Source organism: Chiloscyllium punctatum, chromosome 38, assembly GCF_047496795.1.
Source record: "Chiloscyllium punctatum isolate Juve2018m chromosome 38, sChiPun1.3, whole genome shotgun sequence".
In the NCBI taxonomy this organism is placed as follows: domain Eukaryota; kingdom Metazoa; phylum Chordata; class Chondrichthyes; order Orectolobiformes; family Hemiscylliidae; genus Chiloscyllium; species Chiloscyllium punctatum.
The window spans coordinates 65938812-65951322 of NC_092776.1; the positions used below are offsets into that span (position 1 = coordinate 65938812).

At 44.2% G+C, this 12511-nt stretch overlaps 1 long non-coding RNA gene across 1 annotated transcript in view; it reads right to left on the reverse strand.

Moving 5' to 3' along the window:
- LOC140463687 (uncharacterized) overlaps positions 1–11994 on the reverse strand; it is a 38030-nt gene extending 26036 nt beyond the window's left edge. Inside the window, exon 1 of the long non-coding RNA XR_011954728.1 lies at positions 11869–11994. This is a non-coding gene — a long non-coding RNA (uncharacterized lncRNA). The remainder of the gene's footprint in view (positions 1–11868) is intronic.
- Between the last annotated feature and the right edge of the window lie 517 nt (positions 11995–12511).

Consider the following 12511-nt stretch of genomic DNA (forward strand, 5'->3'; position numbering starts at 1 on the left):
CTTTTATAGGAGTTACAAATTATTGAAGTCATCGGACCACGAGACATGCCATAGATACAGTGTTGGAGGGAGAAGACAGAGCAGAAAGATGCCAGACAGCATTCCCACCTTCTGATGGGAGGCCTGCTTTCCCCTCTGTTGTACTGATGCGCACTAAGACAGCACAGGCCTGGATTCATTACTCTGTACTTCCGAAGCAGTCTCAGTACAACAAAACTTACATGATGGGCGGTGACTGAAACTGGGGTGTGTCTGTAATGTTCTCCCCGTCCAGCACTGGATCTATGCCATGCCTTGTTAGTGTATGTTTGGAGCCATCACATTGCTCTCTGCTCTGTGCACTGTGAGTGATGTTACCTCACTGTAGGATTTATTGAAGGCTCCAGATCTCCCTCCCCTTTGTCTCTCTGGGTGACCAACCATCTTCAATAAGGTGAGGAACGAGACACCCAGAAGCTGGGAAATATACTGAGTCAGGGAACTTTCTAAATACCTACAGGAGGCAGAGAAATAGACAGAATGGGAACTTAAACTGATGCAGTGAGGGATACACATGTCAAATGGCCCTGACTCCCATAGTAATCTGGAAAAATCCCCAGGCTCCATCCCTGACCTGTGCTGCCTCGTCTCTCTGGAGTGTAGAATTCTGTTGGCTCAGGATCTGGAGTAGCGAGAAGTGCTGACAGAGGCAGCAATTAGACCCACACAGTGAGGGATACCACATGGAGAGAGACTCAGTGATATCACCAGAGTGCTGAAAGGTATCAGGCTCAAACAATTGTGTGGGAAGAAGGGGTTCCACTTCATGATGCCTTGGTATCAGTGCTTAGGAATGAGCAACCAGTGAGCAGGTGAAGTGAAGGCCTCGTGGTATTATTGCAACAGCATGTATTCCAAACCTCAGCTGATGTTCAGGGGAGGCAGGTTTGAATCCCATCATCTGAAATGGTGGAATTTGAAATCAATAATTTGAAACATAATAATTAATAATCCATAAATAATATGAAACTATTGCTGATGTACAAAAATTCCAAACACCTGTCCTTTTGAGAAGGACATCTGCCATTCTCACGTGGTCTGCACGACATAACCACAGCAACATGTTTGCCTCTCAATTACCCTCTGAAATGGCTGAGCAAGCTACTCAGTTCAAGGGCAAATTAAGGCTGGGCAAGAAAGGCTGGTCAGCCAGAGACACCCACATCCCCCGAGTGAATAAAAACAATCCCATTGCACTGGGCCCGAATGTAACTGTGATGTGAACGATGTCCTGGCCAATCATGTCGATAGGTTTATGGAGAGGGCTCTAAACTAACATAGCGTATGCAGGTACTGGGATCAGGTGAAAGGAGCTTTCCAAATCCAAAGAGAAAAGGTGAAGCATTGGAACAACATGGGAATGTGTCTGATGTCAAGCAGAAAGGAACAGGAAGGGGCAGAGTTTAAATAAAACTGTATATCAGTGAATAGGTTTGTGACAGGAGATTGTGGGAAAGAATAAATCATGTTTTTTTTTGGAATGCACATAATCTCTGCAATAAGGTAGATGGATTTGTGACACAGAAGAAAGAGTTAGGCACCAGGGAGACATGTTTACAGGGCGAACAAAAGGTCGAACATTAATATTCAATGCTTCACAAAATTGCAGAAATTCAGGCAAAATGGACAACGCTAACAATAATGGATAACAAAGGTATTACAGAGGAAGTATTTGGCCTCAGATCATGAAGTAGAGTCAGTCTGAATGTAAATTCTGGCTACGACTTGCCAAGGACACAAGCAGCAGTTCAATTTTAGGCCACTGAACAGTATTTCATTGCTCATCACAGCATTAAGCAAGAATTCATTGGAATTTTTAACAAAGGCGATGTGATAATTTTGGGATATTTCAATATTCGCATAAGCTGGGACAGTCACACTGATAAGAGTGATATTGGAAGAGGAGTTCGGAGAATTTTTTTTGTGTTTCTTTGAATAACTCATTGTGCAACTGGCTAGGGATGTAACTATCTCAGATTGACCATTGTGCGATAAAACTTAGTGAATGAGTAATGGCACGTGGAGAGATCCTCAGGGAAATTATGATAAAGTGCAGTTTAAAGAAATATAAAGTTTTCAAGTGAATCACAGAAAGGACAAGCTACAACTAGAACTAAAAACAGTCAATTACACGGGTTTGAGATGAGGACTGACCAAGGTAAACAGGCGTAACAGACTGAAACATGTAAATGTACAGTGGAAAACATTTGAAGGAACAGTGTAAATCACTCAACGAAAGGATATTGAAACAGACAAAACCTCAGCAAGGAATTCCCACCCGGCCCTCATTCAGGACAAATGGATCATATTAGATTATCAGGCTGAGAAGTTCACCAAAAGTTCTTAAAATCCTAAAGTGAGAGAGTGTTTTAGCAGTTTTAAAAGAATTGCAAAGGGTTTGCTAGCAGGAGGAGGGTAGTGGGAAGGGGAATCATTGTCAGGGTTTAATGACACGATAGGAACAGGGAGTGGTGAAGGTGCTGGAGGTGGTGAGAGTGTTACAGAGAGTGGTCATGTCCTGAACGGTATTACAAAACCAGGACAAACAGCTGCAGCAGGAGGAGTTTGCAGAGGTCGGGAGGGACATATGTATTTTTATTTATTCATTCGTGGGATGTGGGTATCACTACCTTGACCAGCATTCTTTGCCCCAACTGATAATTGCCCAGAGGGCTGCTCAGACGTAGCCATATTGCTTTGGGTCTGGAGTCACATGTAGGCCAGACCAGGTTAGAATATCAGATGCCCTTCCCTAAAGGAGGTAAGTGAACCCAATGAGTTCATTCGACTGATCAACAATGCTTTTATGGTGGCCTCACCAATGTCTTAGGTAAAAACAATGACTGCAGATGCTGAAAACCAGAGTTTAGATTAGAGTGGTGCTGGAAAAGCGCAGCAGTTTAGGTAGCATCCGAGGAGCAGTAAAATCTACGTTTCTGGCAAAAGTCTTTCATCAGGAATACAGGCAGAGAGCCTGAAGAGTGGAGAGATAAGTGAGAGGAGGGTGGGGGTGGGGAGAAAGTGGCATAGAGTAAAATAGGTGAGTGGGAGTGGGATGAAGGCTCTAAGTCGTGGGGGAGGGTGGAGTGGATAGGTGGAAAAGAAGATAGGCAGGTAGGACAAGTCATGGAGACAGTGCTGAGCTTGAAGTTTGGAATTGCGGTGAGGTGGGGAAGAGGAAATGAGGAAACTGTTGAAGTCCACATTGATGCCCTGGGGTTGAAGTGTTCCGAGGTGGAAGATGAGGCGTTCTTCCTCCAGGCGTTTGGTGGTGAGGAAGTGGCGGTGAATGAGGCCCAGGACCTCCATGTCCTTGGCAGTGTGGTAGGGGGAGTTGAAACGTTGGGCCACAGGGCGGTATGGTTGATTGGTTCGGGTGTCCCAGTGATGCTCTCTAAAGCGTTCTTGGAGGCGTCCAGTCTCCCCAATGTAGAGGAGACCGAATCAGGAGTAACAGATCCACAACATGACATCCCAACTCCTTACTCTCAATGCTCTGCTTCAATGAAGGTGACCATCCCATACGCCTGCTTCACCAGTATGTCTACCTGTGACATCATTTTCAAAAAGACTGTGTCCCTGCATCCCTGATTGACCACACGACCCAGGGCCCGAACATTAACTGTACAAGTCCCACCCTGGTTTGTTTCACCAAAATGGAGCACTTCACATTTATCTAATTAAACTCAATTTGCTATTCTTCAGTCCACTATCCCAGCAGTACTGTTCTCCTGTTGTATCATAGATAACCTTCTTCACAGCCCACTTTACCACCAATTTCAGTGTCACTCAAATAACTTACTTATCAAGAAACGAGTATTCACTTCCAACCATTTATCCAAATGACAAAGAACAGTGGGCCCACTACGCTGCTGGTCACATGCCTCCAGTCAGAAAAACAACATGTCTCCCAACACACTCTGTCTCCTACCATCAAGCCAATTTTATATACAGTTGACTAGCTCCTGCTGAATGCCGTATCCTTTTGCATTGATCTGAGCTTACCACATGGAAGGTAGAACACAGAACAGTACAGCACAAGACCCTTCGGCCAAGATGTCATGCCAATCATTATACGCCTGTAAGATCAAACTAACTATGTACCCTTCTTTTTATGATCATCCATCTGCCTATCCAAGAGTGTACTAAATGTCCCTCATGTATCTAATTTTACTACCACAGCTGGCAGTGCATTCCACCTACATGCCAATCTATGTAAAGAACCTACCTCTGACATCTGCCCTTAAACATCCTCCAATCACCTTGAAATTATTCCCCCTACTAATAGACATTTATGCCATGTGAAAAAGAAGTCTCGCACTATTCACTGTCTACGCCTCACACTATCTTGTTCACCTGGACCAAGTTGCCCCAACCCCTCTTCACATCAGTGAGAAAAGCCTTAGCTCCCTCAACCTTTCTTCATAAGACATGCTCTCCTAGAAAGACAGCATCCTGGTAAATCTCCTCTTTACCATCTCTGCAGCTTCCACATCCTTCCTGTAATGAGGGAACCTGAACTGAACACAATAACCCAAGTGGGGTCGAACCAGGGCTCTATAGAGCTGCAGCATAACCTCACGGCTTTAAACCTAAATCCCCCAGCTGATGAAAGTCAACACAACACAGTCCTTAAAAAGCCTATCAGCTTGGGTGGCAATGTTGAGGGATCTATGGACATGGAACCCAAGATTCCTCTGTTCCTCTACATTGTCAACCCTGTAATCTTGTAACCCTGTAATCTAAAAGCAAATTCGAACTTCCAAAATGAATCACTTCACGTTTTTCCAGACCGCACTCCAAATGCCAATTCTCAGCCCAGCTATGCGTCCTGTCAATGTCCCATTGCAACCTACAACAGACCTCCACACGATCCACCACTCCACCAACCTTCGTGATATTGGAAAACTTACTCACCCACTCTTCCACACTCACATCCAAGTCATTTATAAAAATCACAAACAGCAGAGTTCCCGGAATGGATTCCTGCAGAACACCGCTGGTCACCAAGCTCCATGCTAAATGCTTTCTATCTTGCATCACCCTCTATCTTCTATGAGCCAGGAATTCTGTATCCAGACAGACAGGTTTTCCTGTACCCCATGCCTCTGTAATTTCTGAATGAGCCATAAACATGTTTTGTCACATTCTCGAAAGATTCAATAAAATTTGTGAGGTATGACCGGCCCCTTACAAAGCCATGCTGACTATCTCTAATCAAACTATGAATCATAAATCATGTCTCTCAGAGTCCTTCTCAATAATCTGCACACCACAGACATAAGACTGACAGGTCTGTAAATCCCAAGATTATCCAAATTACCTATCCTGAACAAGGGAATAAAATTTGCCACTTTCCAATCATCTGGTGTGACTCCAGTGGACAGTGAGAGTGCAAAGGTCATCGCCAAAGGCGCAACAATCTCTTCCATCGCTTCCTGTAGTAACTTTGGACATATCCATTTGGGTGCAACAGTTTTATCTATTCTGAAGCACATGCTCCTTCTAAACATCAACCTGTAAATATGCATCAATCCTTTTCATGCTGTCCTCACAAATAACAAGGTCCCTCTCAGTAGTAAGTACTGAGACATATTAATTATTAAGGACCTCGTCTACCTCCTCCAATTCCAGACACAAGTTCCATCCACTATCCCTAATTAGCCCTACCCTCACTCTGGCCACCCTCTTGTTCTGCATGTAAGTGGAGAATGCCTTACAGTTTTCCTGAATCCTTCCCAACAAAGGTGTTTCATGCCCCCTTCAAGCTGTCCTAAGTACTTTCCCTGGTACCTTCAGAGAATCTCTACAGTGTGTAAACAGGCGATTTGGCGCAACAACTCCATACCAACCTTCCAAAGAGTATCCCACCCAGACACATGTCCCCACCATATGACTCTACATTTTCCCTGACTAAAATGCTAAACCTACACATCCTTGAACACTATGGGTAATTTAGCATGGCAGATTCATTTAACCTGCACATCTTTGGGCTGTCGGTGGAAAGCCGAGCACCGGGAGGAAACACACGCAGACAATGGGAGAACGTGCAAACTCCACATACGGTCACCGGGGGCTGGAATTAAAATCAGGTCCCTGGTGCTATGAGGCAGCAGTGTTAACCACGGAGACACCGTGCTGCCCCATGTAACCTTCTAGAGTTCTATTTGATTCTTGCTTCCTCAACCTTAAGTCACTTTCCTTCTTCCTCTTGACTAGACGTTCTATATCCCTTGGAACCTTGTCAAATATTTTGTTGAAGTCCATATTGGACACAATTGACTGCTCTGCCTTCATCTGTCTCTTGGCAACCTCCTCATTCCTGATGAAGGGCTCCGGCCTGAAATGTAGATTTTCCTGCTCCTCAGAGGCTGCTTGACCTGCTGCGCGTTTCCAGCAACACCCTCTCAAGTCTGATCTCCAGCATCTGCAGACCTCACTGTCTCCACCTCCTTGAAAAGTCAATCCGGTTTGAGAAACACTGTTATCCACTCACAAAGCCATGCTGACTATCTCCAACCAGCCCTTGCCCTTCCGAATATACTTAGCTCCTTTCTCTCAGAAGCTAGTCCAACAACCTACCCATCACTGGGCTGAAATTTCCAGGCTTTTCCCTGCAGCTTGAAGTGATGGAACAACACTTGCCGCCCTCCAGTTTTCCAGTACCTCACTGTGTCTGTTGAAATGTAATATCTCTGTTAGGGACACTGCAATCTCTTGCCTAGCTTCCCACAATGTTCTATGATCGACCTAATGAGCTCCTGAGGATTGATCGACCTTTATTTGTTTTAAGACTCCAGCACTTTCACTTCTCTGGTGAGGATTCTTTCGAAGACATCACTATTTATTTCCCCACGTTCCTGAGCTTTCGTGTCTTTCTCCACAGTAAATTCTGACAACACTATTTTGTCTAATATCTCACCCATCTCCTCTGGTTCCACACATAGGTGACTTCATTGATCCTTAACGGGCCCTATTGTCGACCAAGTTACTCTTTAGCCCTTCTTAAAACTTGTGCAAAGGTTTCTGAAAATTCAAATAATCAATAACCTCGGTACCACCACACATCTCCGACACCCTTATCTACTCTGCCATTTATATTCACACCAACAAATAAAATCCAACAGGCTCACTAACACATTTTCTGTATAATGTGTTTCTGAGGGTCCTGTTATTGTTTATTGACATATCCTTTCTAACACATTTCAGCTCCTGACTTACTGTCAGGCTAACACTATTTGGTTTCTGACTGACAGCAGAAAAGGTTGTGGGAGTTCTTGCTTATCGAAGTGAAAAAAGTAGCTTACAGGGTCATCAGGTAATAGAGAAGGCAAATCAAATGCTGGCATTTATTACAAAAGGAATAGAGTCTAAAAAGAGGGAGATCTAGAGTAAGGTACAATCAGACCACACCTAGAATATTATGAGCAGTCTGAGTGCCCTAAAGAACAACATTGTCACATTGGAGGCAGGCCAGAGAATGGTCACTCGGCTGATCCTGCGAATGGGGGGATTTTCTACTGGGAAGAGGTGGAGTAGACTGAGGTTGAACCCATTGACATTCAGAAAACATGAGAGAGAAATTCAATGAAACATTCAAGATTCTGGAAGGCTTTGACAGGTTAGATGCTGGGAAGTTAGAAAACAGAACAGTACAGCACAGTAATAGGCTCTTCGGCTTACCATGGCTGTGCTGTCCATGTTGCTATTCTAAACTAGTCCCATCAACCTGCACATGGTCCATATCTCTCTATTCTCTGCCCTGTTCATGTTTCTGTCTAAATGCCACTTCAATGCTTTGCTCATATTTCTGCTTCTGCAACGTCCTTCAATAACTTCCACTCCTACGTTAGAAAAATGTGCCTTACACATCTCATTTAAACTTCCTCTTTCTCACCTTAAATGTATGTGATCTACTATTTGAAACTTACACATTGGGAAAGAGATTACGACTATCCACATAATCTGCCCCTGTCCTAATTTTATTTTCCTGTACCTGGTCACCTGTCAGCTTCTGATACTCTCACAAAACAATCCAACGTTGTTTAATTTGGTCTTATGCTTAACACTCTCTTCAAAAACCTAACACGGGCAACATTTTTATAATCCTCTTTTGTACCCTCTCCAAAGCCTCCACATCCTTTCTATTGTGTGGAGATGAGAATTGTACACAGTACTCCAAATGTGGACAAACAAACATTTTGTACAATTATAACGTCAGATGCAAACCACTATACCCAACATTGTGACCGATGAAGGCCAGGCTCCATTTGCTTTCTTTCCCATCTGAAACACTTCTGTTGCCATTTTCAGGGAGTTACTGACTTGCACCAAGATCCTTCTGTATATCAATGTCCCTCAGGATGCTAACTTTCTTCTTGAATTTGACATGACCTCAGACCTGTCCAGCTTAAACTCTATTTGTCATTTCTCTGACCATCTTTCCAACTGATCTGTAACCTCCTGCGACCTTTGATCTCCTTGCAAATTAACCCCAACTCCATCAAATTTCATGTCATCTGCAATAATGATCTCTGTCACTTCCTTTCGTTTCAATGGTGTGAGAATCTACAACCAGAGGGCAGAAAATCCCAGCAAGGGCTCACCCATTTAAGATGGAGATGAGGGGGAATGTCTTCATTCAGAGGGTAGTGAGTTTGTGGGAATTCCTGACTGCAAGGGGCTTTCAAGGCTGGGTCATTAAGAACATTTCCAGTAGAGATGGTCAGATTTTAATTAATCAGGAAAAGAAGGGTTTTGTGGAAAGGGCAGGTAAAAAGAGAGGAAGATCATAAGATCAACCATGATCTGTCTGAAGGACAGAGCATATGCATTGGGCCAAATGGCCTAATTCCGCTCCTTCATCTCATGGTCGGAACTCAAACTCAATATGTCCTGCATAAAATTATGGGGCTCGGTTCACAAAACATCTTTATAATGGGATTATTAGATATTTATTCTTACATAGCTTTTGATCTACAAAAGACAATTTTGTTGATGGATCCTTGATGTGATGTTATAAAAAAAATCTTGTATATAATCCAGGATTCCATCCATTACGGCCCTGATACTCATTAGTTATCCAGTCGGGATGGAGACCACTTTCACACACATTTACTGTACTGCCCTTGCTACAAGTACATTCAGTGTCCTGACTGTAACCATAATGACATTACTATCACTGGTTGGTTCCTACAAAATAATTCCCGCTCAGGGCAGCTGCTGCTTGCTTATTCTCAGCTCCACTCAAATAAGACTCCAAATTTTGATCTTCACTTCCACATTTATGTCTCATTACTGCGTTCATCTAATCTTTTCTTCTTGTTAGCTTTTTGCCTAGCCTGGCTCGATCCCACAAAACCGTTCAGTATTCACTTCCCTGCGATGGCCATTCTGCAGCAACATCTCCGGAATGACAGTTCGATCAGATCTGTTCACTGTCATTCCATCTCCTTTATAGCGAATGCAGGGAGTCATTCCTCAGTAGTGGGAGGTTGAACAGATGGATAGCGGTGACAGAGGCATGTTCGAGTTAAACAGAGTTACAAGTGGTCAAGAACGTCAGTGGGACAAAGGGGTTTGGTGATTGGAGGAATTTACAGAGAGAGAGGGAGCTGGGTTAGATTCTGGAGATAGGGATAGGGAAAGGTATATGTTAGAGGCAGGCAGACTGATAGGCACCGACAGATAATCATCGAGGCATAGTCATAGAGTCATAGAAATGTCAGAATGGAAACAGACCATTCGGTCCAACCCGTCCATAATGGACAAATACCCCAACCCAATCTCGTCCGACCTACCAGCGCCTGGCACATATCCCTCCAAACGCCTCCAATTCATAATACCCATTCAAATGCTTCTTAAATGTTGCAATTGTACCAACCTCCACAACTTCCTCTGGAAACTCATTCCATACACGTACCACCTTCTTTGTGAAAAAAATGTCCCTTAAGTCTCTTTTATATATTTCCAATTTCACCCTAAACCTTTGCTCTCTAGTTCTGCAATCCCCGATCCCAGGGAAAAGACTTTGTCCATGTACCCTGTCCATGCCCCTCAAAATTTTGTAAACATCTAATAAGGTCACCCCTCAGCCTCCAACGGTCCAAGGAAAACAGCCCCAGCCTCTTCAGCCTCTCCCTATAGATCAAGTACTCCAACCCTGGAAATATCTTTGTAAATCTTTTCTGAACCTTTCAAGTTTCACCACATTTTTCCGGTAGGTAGGAGACCAGAATTGCAAGCAATATTCCAATAGTGTCCGAACCAATGTCCTGTACACAACATGACCTCCCACCTCCTGTACTCAATACTCTGACCAATAAACAAAAGCGTACCAAACGCCTTCTTCACTATCCTATCTACCTGCGACTCCACTTTCAAGGTGCAATGAACCTGCACCTCAAGGTCTCTTTCTTCAGCAACTCTCCCTCGGATCTTACCATGAAGTGTATAATTCTTGCAAAGATTTGCTTTCCAAAATGCAGCAGCTCACATTTAACTGAAATAAACTCCATCTGCCACTTCTCAGCCCATTGACCCATCTGGTCAAGATCCTGTTGTAAGCTGAGGTGACCTTCTTCGCTGTCCACTACACCTCTAATTTTGGAATAATCTACAAACTTACTAACTGTAACTCTAATGCTTGCATCCAAATCATTTATGTAAATGATCCTTGTGGCACTTCATTGGTCATAGGCCTGCAGTCTGAAAAACAACTCTCCACCACTATCTTCTGTCTTCTACCTTCGAGCAAGCTCTGTATCCAGTGGCTAGTTCTTCCTGTATTCCATGAGATCGAACCTTGCTAATCATTCTCCCATGGGGAACCTTGTCGAACGCCTTACTGAAATCCATGTGGATCACATCTACCGCTCTGCCCTCATCCATCCCCTTTCTTACTTCCTCAAAAAACTCAACCAAGTTTGTGAGACATGATTTCCCACACCAAATAGCCATGTTGACTATCCCGAATCAGTCCTTGCCTTTTACAACCTGTCCCTCAGAATTCCCTCCAACAACTTGCCCACCACTGACATCAGGCTCACTGGTCTATAGTTGTCTGGGAGGTTCAGGGTGTTTCAGAGAGAAGAGTATTGTATATAATATCAGGGATATGGAAGATATTAGTGACTGAAGACGTTCAAAGATGTAAGTGGACTTCTAGGCTCTAGAGGCGATGTAGACAGGAAAACATGGGACAATGCCAGGTTGCTGGGTTGGAGACAGTTACATAGATGGGGACGATTGCACAAACTGAAAGAGGTTCGGTTGTCGGGAGGGTTGGTGGGGGTGGGGGTGCTGAGGGTGAAGTTTACATAGATTAAGTTCGAAGAATTGGAGAAGGATAAGGAGAATACAATTTTTTCACAGCTAAGGAAGGATTGTAGGAGCTGGAGAAGTTTGCACAGACAGGGACAGATGAAGAAGTCAAAGACAAATCCATTGACATGGAGCGTGGTGTTGGTAGGTGGAGCTTACAGGGATAAACAGCACTGTCTGGGTTTACAGGGATGAAGGAATTTAGCATCTACTAGAAGAATGTAGGGATTAGAGGAAATTCCAAACAGAGAGAGGATTATTGGGACTGGAGGATATTACAGAGATCACTAAAACAGCATGGGCCAGGATTGATGGCTGAGATCCTCTGTGCTGTCTCAGTGAGGACCAGTACAGCAGAGGTGAGAGCACGACTCTCACAAGATGGTGGGAATGAAGTCTAGAATGTTGATGTTCCTTGCCCAGCACTGTGTCTATGTCCTGTCTTCCGGGTCTGAATACAGAAGGCCACTAACTCCTCCCTGTGCTGTTTACTGTGAGTGATCTTACCGGCTGCAGGATTTACTGAAGGCTCCAGATTTCATTCCCCATCTCTCTCTGGCAGACCAATTGTTTTCAATGTGGTAATGGACGAGAATTAGGAATTCGGCTAAGTCAGGAACATCCTGATAATCTACAGGATAGAGAGAAACAGACAGAATGGGAAATTAGACTGAGGCAGTGAGGATGACTGCTCAACTCACCTCCTGCCTCCCCACCTTACAAGATGTAAGTCAGGTGTAGTACGGAATCCTCTCCACTTGACTGGTTGAATGCTGCTTCAGCAACACAAGAACTGGCATGGTGACACAGTGGTTAGCACTGCTGCCTAACAGCACCAGAGATCAAGGTTCAATTCCCACCTCAGGTGACTCTATGTGTGGAGTTTGCACATTCTCGCCGTGTCTGTTTGGGTTCCCTCTGGGTGCTCCGGTTTCCTCCCACAATCCAAAATTGTGCAGGTTGCGTGAATTGGCCATGCTAAATTGCCCGTAGTGTTTGGTAATGGCGTAAATGTAGGGAAGTGGGCCGGGTTGTGTTGCAGGTCGGTTGTTTCCACACGGTAAGTCATCTGAGCTTGTCAACATCTGGGGCAAAACAGCACTTTCGATTGTCAACAACCTTCGCCATTGATGTCCAATAGCAGCAAAGA